At 46.2% G+C, this 7,530-nt stretch overlaps 1 long non-coding RNA gene across 1 annotated transcript; it reads left to right on the plus strand.

The window, feature by feature from the left end:
- Nucleotides 1-211: 211 nt before the first annotated feature.
- LOC123521815 lies at nucleotides 212-7,530 on the plus strand. The gene is made up of 3 exons (XR_006680154.1): nucleotides 212-1,575; nucleotides 2,113-2,291; nucleotides 5,592-7,530. It is a non-coding gene; the product is annotated as an uncharacterized LOC123521815 (long non-coding RNA).

A 7,530-nucleotide genomic window follows, 5' to 3' on the forward strand; every position in this document is an offset into this window, starting at 1 on the left:
ACGATGGGCCTTAAGAACTTCATCTTTCTCTAACTTAACCTCTTCCCATTTCATCAACTCATGTGAACAATGAGAATAATCACGACACCCACTTCTTTGGGCTGTTGTGGGGACTCTGTGAGTCGATGCATGTAAAATGGCTAACAGTGAGTACAAGGAAGGAGAAAACGTTCTAAAATGAACTGCGGTAAGGATTGCATAACTCATCTTGATATGCATTATTGAATGGTATGATAGATGGTGAAGTGCCACTAAAAACTGTTGAAAAATAAGATAAAATGCTCAGGACAGCCCTTGGCTTGTGACAGGCACTCAATTAGCTATTAGCATTGATCCGCATGCACACGCAAAGGGCAAGCCCTCCTCAGTGGAGTCTTTCACGGTTGTGTTGGCTGCGCTGGGGTATGGAAACAGCAGAACATGGAGGCCCACCTGACATGCCAACTGTCCCTTTAGGGGAGTAGAAGTCAAATGAATTAGGAAGGAGGTAACAGCTCCTCTGGCTGGGCCTTGTCTCTGGGGGATTCTTTCAAGGACACGCTGGTTCCCACAGAAAAGTGCCTGGCTCCTTGGGTAACTGTTCTGTTTGTGGGAAGAGGTTTGGTGTTCATGATGCTCTTGTAGATGGTGTTTGTTTGTTTGCCTGTTTGCTGTTGTTGCTCTAAGCACTTCCTGCCCCACCCCCCACCCCCAGGAATCCATAGGAGCATTCTGCCCCCAGAGGGATGCCAGGCTGGGCTCCGTGTAAACAATCCATGCTGTGCACGGGCCAGATGGCTCCACACAGCAAGCTTTGTTATTTCATTCACACACAAAAAAGTCAGAAACAAGCTGATTTGGCCATTTTTGGCCCACTGGAAGAGTAAACAACTCTCTTTTGATTTGCAAGCTTATTTTGACGGAACTCAGTTGTGCAGGTAGATGAACACAGGTACAAATAAGAACTCCGAAAGTCATTGCTGGTCAGACGTGGACAACTCAGACAGAACACACATAAGGGCAAGGCTCCAAGTCCACTTATGCTTCCCACTCTGCAAGTTCTCGTGTTCTCTCATCTCGGCCTTCTGCTCTCCCCAACATCCTCCCAAGGTTATTGCAGAAAGACATGTTTGAATGCTTAGAATTTGATCAAGCTGACACTAATTTAAAGGCATATGGCTGTTTTTACATCTAATCAAGTTTGATTTAGAAGAAAAGGAAAAAGAAATAATGTGAGGCTCAGTGCACTGGGGCTTAGAATGCCTCACTCCAAAATCTGAGAACAAAGATTAGACTGGGAGTTAGGAGAACCAAGTCTTCACCCTAGTTCTGCCTCCCTTCATTTTAATTTTTAATAATGTTTTAAAGAAGTGTGATGGTTACATAAAAATTGCACAAAAAGTACATCGAGTTCCCAAGCGCCTCCTCTGCCCTTGGCCCAGTCTCTCCTGTTCTTGACATTCTTGCATCCTTGCATTGGTCCAGTTGGTGGACCAGTATTGATAAGACTATTATTAACCAAGGAACCCTGGGAGCGCTATCAAGTACGCATCGCATCGAGCTGCAAGGCCTGCTCTTCCACTCCTCAGAAGAAAGGTGAGACCATCTGCTCCGATGAGGATGTGCAGCCTTGCGAACCCTATATCGGAGTGCTCCGAGTGGCCATCGACTGGCTGGCCGTGGGTTTTGGGGTATTATTAATTAAGGTTCATAGTTTACATGAGGTTTCCCTCTTTGTGTTGTACAGATCTGGGGGTTTTGGCGAATGCATGGCATCATGCCAGGAAGAAATCTATATTCGTGGGCAGTCCAAAGAAAAGTGATCCAAAAGAGTTAGCACTTTATTGAACAACCTCATATGCGAGTAAACTTTTGCTGAAGATAATTCAAAAGTGATGTAGCCGTACATCATGAGGGAGCTGTTAGAAATTCTAACCAGATCAAGAAGGATGTGGGAAAAGGGCCATCATGGCTGGTGTCAGATGGTTTTTGGCTGAAAGCTGAGAACACAAGAAAGATGTTTACTTGTGTTTCGTTGACCATGCAAAGGCATTCGACTGCGCAAATCATAACAAAATATGGATAACATTGTGAAGAATGAGAATTCCAGAACAATTAATTTTGCTCATGTAGGACCTGTACATGGACCAAGAGACAGTCATTCAAACAGAACAAGGGGGTACCGCCTCGTGTAACATCTGGAAAGGTGTGTAGCAGAGTTGTTTCCTGTCACCAACTTTGCTCAACCTGCATGCTGCCCAGTGAATCCAAGAAGCTGATCTACATGAATGAGGCATCAAGACCGGAGGAAGGTTTGTTAATAACATTTTTTTAATGGTGAAATAATACTCCATTGTATGGGTGTATCTCAGTTTGTTTACTCATTCCTCTATTGGAGAATGTCTTGGCTGCTTCCAGATTTGGGAAATTATAAATACAGCTGCTGCCAACTTGTTTATACCCAATTTTGTGTGAATAAAGGTTGCCAGTTTATTGGGGTAAACACCTGGGCACACAGCTGATTAAATTCTATGGTAAGCCTATGTCTAGCTTTGTCAGAAGCTGTGGCTGAATCATTTTTGCATTTCCCACCAGCAGTGGATGAGCATCCCTGTTGCTCCCCACCCTCACATCATTTGGGGGTATCAGGGTTTGGGATTTTAGCCATTCAAATAGGTGCGTGGTGGCACTTTATTATGATTTTAATGGGCAGTTCCTTAATGCCATAGGATGGTGAGCATCTTTGCATAGGCTCCTATGCCACCTGTGGATCTTCTTTGTCGAGATGTCTGTTCAAATTCATCGCCCATTTTAAGATGGGGTTGTTTTTCCTCCTGCATCTTTTTCAGGGGACCCAAGAGTCTTAAAAATAACAACCAAAAAAAACTAAAACATTGTTTAGTTCTTAAATTCTTCCACTAAACAATCTTTGACATAAAGAACTTGGTAAACGTCTGATTTTTCTTGGGCACCTTTAAACACCACTATTTTGAACTGGAAGGCATCTGATGGCACAACGATTGGCAGACGGCTGTGAACTTGGATAGCTCGGTGGTTTGAACTGTCCAGTAGCTGCGTGGGAGAAATGGCCCTGTGACCGTCCCTGTAAAGATCATAGCTTAGGCTACTCTGTGGGGAAGTTTTCTATTGCTCTCATGGAGGGTCGGTCTGAGTCAGAATAAGGACATAACAACAGCACCAGGAAATAAATAGCAACGTGGACTGCTGTGCCTCTTGGGTTAATTGCAGACTTGGTCCTGAAGTATTATTGGCCCTGACGCACCTTGTCCTTCATCTCTTGACCTGACCTTCTCCGTTTCTGGCTTATTTTCCTGCACAAGATCGTGCCTCACCCTCTGCTCTCCCTTTTCAGTTTTGACCTTATGTTTCCCTCCTGGATGACCGTGCTTTAAACTTTGATTTGGGCCTCAGTGACTGTTTATTTCCCTGAAAGCAAAACAAAACAAAACAGAACAACTTTCTCTCATCCCTCTCCAATCCTGAGATCCCACAGATGGACCCAAAGGGATGTTCCCAGTTATGAAGGAGCTCACCTCGGTACATGCGCCACTGTCCACTTTTCCCACCTTTTGGTGTCCAGTGGTGCACAGGACACTTTGCCCTCCCTGCTTTTGCTGGGAGACCACATTCTTTACAGCGTTCCCAAGCTTTTACAAAGGGTTAAAAAAGAGCTGGCTGCATTTCGGTCTCCTGGGTGTTGTATTTCTTATTCATGTCACAGGAGACAAGTGCTTATAGAAGGGCGTGTTTGTTAATTAAAAGGGAGTGTGTATAATCACCTTTTATTTAGTCACCAGAGAGATTTTTAAAAGCGAGTATAGTGTGTGTGTGTGTGTGTGTGTGTGTGCATCTGCGTGTGCGTGTGCGTGTGTGTGTGTGTGTGTGTGTGTGTGTGTGTGAAGCAGCTTCATAGAAAATGTTTGCAAAGCTCTTTGAGATCCTTAGAAGGAGGCTGCTTGGCCAAATCCAAGAATTAAGAGAAACACAGACTTGGCTATTTAGGGACCCTACTCAAGGAGACTCTTATCATCTAACAAGTGTTTGCCTGCAGAAGGGGTACCTCACAGGAAGTCAAGGGCACATTATGACTTCAATGCATTACTCAGTTGTCAGGGTCTGAAGGGCCTACTCTCTCTGGCTTCTCCGTTTGCAGTGTGTTTAAGGCATTTAGCTATTTTGCTATCCACTGTACTCCAGGGGACCCAGGCCAACTGTGCATTATTTAACGCCACCACCTCCGTCTGTAATAAATAACTTCTCAGGTGGGGGCGGCTGAGGGCACAAAGGCCCCTGCCCTTCGCCAAGCCCTCCACACTCCTGCCAAGGCCCCTGCGGAGAGCACCAGGGCTCAGCCTGGAAGAGAGACAGCATATTAGGGTTCATTGTGTGAGATGACACAGGGCCTTTCCAGGACAGGCAGGCCTGAAAAGCGTGGCCTTTGTTTCTTGGCCAGGTTTTACCCAAGCTCTCCCTGGGCCCGGCGATCAGTAAGCAGCGGTCCTTCCTTTCACGTTCACCGGCTTTGAGAAATTTGATCAACTTAAACAGAGAATATCAGGGGAAGGTCCCAGCCACTCGTGTCTCCGGAGAACGCAGAGTTCAGTTGGGGAAGTGTCACGTGTTGGTTACACTGTCCACATTCAGAGTCTGTCTCCTCAGTGGGCTAAGTCTGACCCAAAGGTCACCTCTATGCATAGACTGCGTCAAGTACAAGTACACTTTTTCCCTTACCTGCCTGCTCTTGCTAGAATGGGAGAGGGCATCAGGGCACTTTTGTTAGGACAGAACGCCCAGTACAAATAAGTTTAGGGGAAGAAAGAAATGTCTTGCATCAGCTAACTACACAAGTCAAAGGGTAGGTTGGCTTCGGGATGGACTGGCTTCCTGGCTCAAATGAGGTCACAAAGACTCGGTTTCTCTCCATCTTTAGGCTCTGCCTTCTGTTTGATTGGCTTCATGTTCCGCCTCCATGGGGTGGTCCCAACAGTGCAGACTCCCCCTTGTGGTGACAAGATGGCAGAGAGAGTTGTCGCCTCCACAGCACAAAGCTGGGGGAGGGGTGCGGTGTGGGACGATGACACCTTTTCTGGAATTCTATCAAATAGCAAATACTTGGGGCTTTGCAGGTCCTACGGTCTTGGCAACTTCTTGGCTCTGCTACTTTACTACAAAAGATAATATGTAAGTGAATGGGCATGGTAGTGTCGCAGTAAAACCTTAATTATAGAACCAGACCATGGGCTAGATGTGGTCTGGACTTCCTAGTTGGCTGGAGAAAGATTAGGCTTTCCGTTATTTCCCTAAATATCGACAATCTCAGAGACCCACAGGAGCAATAATACTCTGATAGGGTCTGCTATGAATCAGAATCAACCTGATGGGAGTGAATTTGGTTTTGGAGGTTTTCATAGTTGGCCAGTCTCTGGTATGATAGCATTGTTGGAAAATGGCTGCCAAGCCTGGCTTGATCTCCCAGTTTCTCTTGTAACTCAGTAAGGCCAGGCCACCGAGTTCTAGCCAGTGTAACGTCAGCGAAAGAAGGCAGACCATTTCGGGTCAAAACTCTCAGTAAACACCTTTCTTTTTCACAGGAGTCCCTCAATAGCACCAGTGGGTAAGTGCTTAACGACTAGTGGGTTCAACCTCCCCAGAAACCCCTTGGAACACAGACTGCTTCCGAAAGGTCCCCGCCGTGAAGCGCCTATGGAGCACAGTTCTACTCGGGACACCTGGGTTTGCTGGGAGTTGGCATCGGAACCAGCTTGATGGCAAGTACTAGCACTATGCCTCTCCCCGCCCTGTTTACCTTCTGTGGCTGGATGCAGATGCTGAAGCTGCAGGACGTCCAGGAGCCACACAAGAAAGAAGTCTGGCCTTGGGGCATCTGCCTCAACCAGTATGGGAATGGGAAATGAATTTCTATTGTATTTGATTATTCGACACTTGGGATCTTTTTGTTTTTGTAGTTTAGCTAGTTCCCTAATACAGAAATTGGCTTCAGAAGGGGAAAGGCTATGTAATAAATACCTACAACATGCAGCCCTTGTTTGCTTGTTGTGCAGTCGGAAACGAGCACTCATTGGCCTTGAGTCCATTTCTGACTCACGGTGACCCTATGGGCCAGGGTTACACTGGCCCTGTGGGTGTCCGAGACTGTAACTCTTTTCAGGCGTAGAAACCCTTCTCCTTGTCCTGGGGGCTGGCTGGTGATGGCGAACTGCTGGCCTTTCCGTTAGCAGCCCAGTAAAGTGAACACGACACGACGCCACCAGGGCTTCAGGGAAGGAAACAGGAATGGGCTGTAAAAATGGCAATTCACATTCTGGAATGGCAAAATATCTGTTAAAACTGTTTCTTTTGGAAGGAAGGTCGAGTGGCTATCAAGCCTGTAGCTCAAGGTAAAGTTATGAAAAAGAGGCAGGGTGTTCGTGTGTGTTCGAGTTGAGGTTCTTGTAGCATGTGTTACAAGAGAAATCTGGTTTCTTGCAAGAGTTGATTAGCTTGTTGAACGGAAATAAAAAAGGAATGAAGAGAATCACAAAATTTGGGAAAGCTTATTTATTCTAGACTCCAAACAGTAAGAAAGAAGATTGTCAAGAGAGAGAGAAGAAAGGAAACACACACACACACACACACACACACACACACAGCTTTGAGAGGACAAAGACCCAGTAAGAACTCTTAGTTAAATATAGGAGCTCAAACTTGCAAGAAAGATCAGATTAAGAGTGTAGCCTCTCCCCACAGGCCTATTGTTCTGACGGCCTCAAGGTGGCTGAGGGAAAGCCAGGGAGACAAACGCTTTATGCTTTAGAACGATGCCTAGGAAAGAGCTCTGGGTGTGGTGTCTGGCACTTGGAATTAATTGGAAGCAAATAAACGAGGAGCTTGTGAATTTTTGGTTTATCAGGAAATCACAAGCTTGCGTGAAATAATCTTTGATTGGTCAAGCCTTACCTTTGGGATCTAAATTTGCATGAGCAGGAAGTTGGCTTTTTTGAAGGTTGTCTACAAGAAGGGCACTTTGGATGTGGTCACAAAGGACAGTGTTGGGCAAGGAAGGAAATCTTAGAGGGCAGTTTAAGGAGCCCCAGAGAATAATGGACAAGGAGTTCCTTCCAGGAAGCCGATGAAAGGCTAAGGAAGGAATCTCCCCACACCCCAGGAGGCAGAGGATCTTCACCCTGCTCAGCCAGCAGAATTCCATCTCTGCTGTAAATAAGAACTGCTGCGTATTCCTCGTTCTTTCTTTTATGAATGGGACTTTGATGGCACTTAAGCAAGTACCTCCGTGGTACATGATGGGTGTTCGAGGCGTGGATAGCTGGCCTTTTACTTAATAGGTTACTGGACCCTGAGGATTGAGAAGACATGTATCCTCAAGAGTCCTGGACTTGGAGAGAGCAGCATGAGGCTCAGGGCGACCTTCCTCGAGGCCCACATGGGAATAACCTCTCTGTGGGAAAACTCACTGCCATCGAGTCAATGATGACTCATAGCAGCCCTATAGGACAGAGTAGACCTGCTCCT

This window comes from Echinops telfairi, unplaced genomic scaffold (genome assembly GCF_000313985.2).
Source record: "Echinops telfairi isolate 266 unplaced genomic scaffold, ASM31398v2 ScPeMD7_70;HRSCAF=299, whole genome shotgun sequence".
Classification (NCBI taxonomy): domain Eukaryota; kingdom Metazoa; phylum Chordata; class Mammalia; order Afrosoricida; family Tenrecidae; genus Echinops; species Echinops telfairi.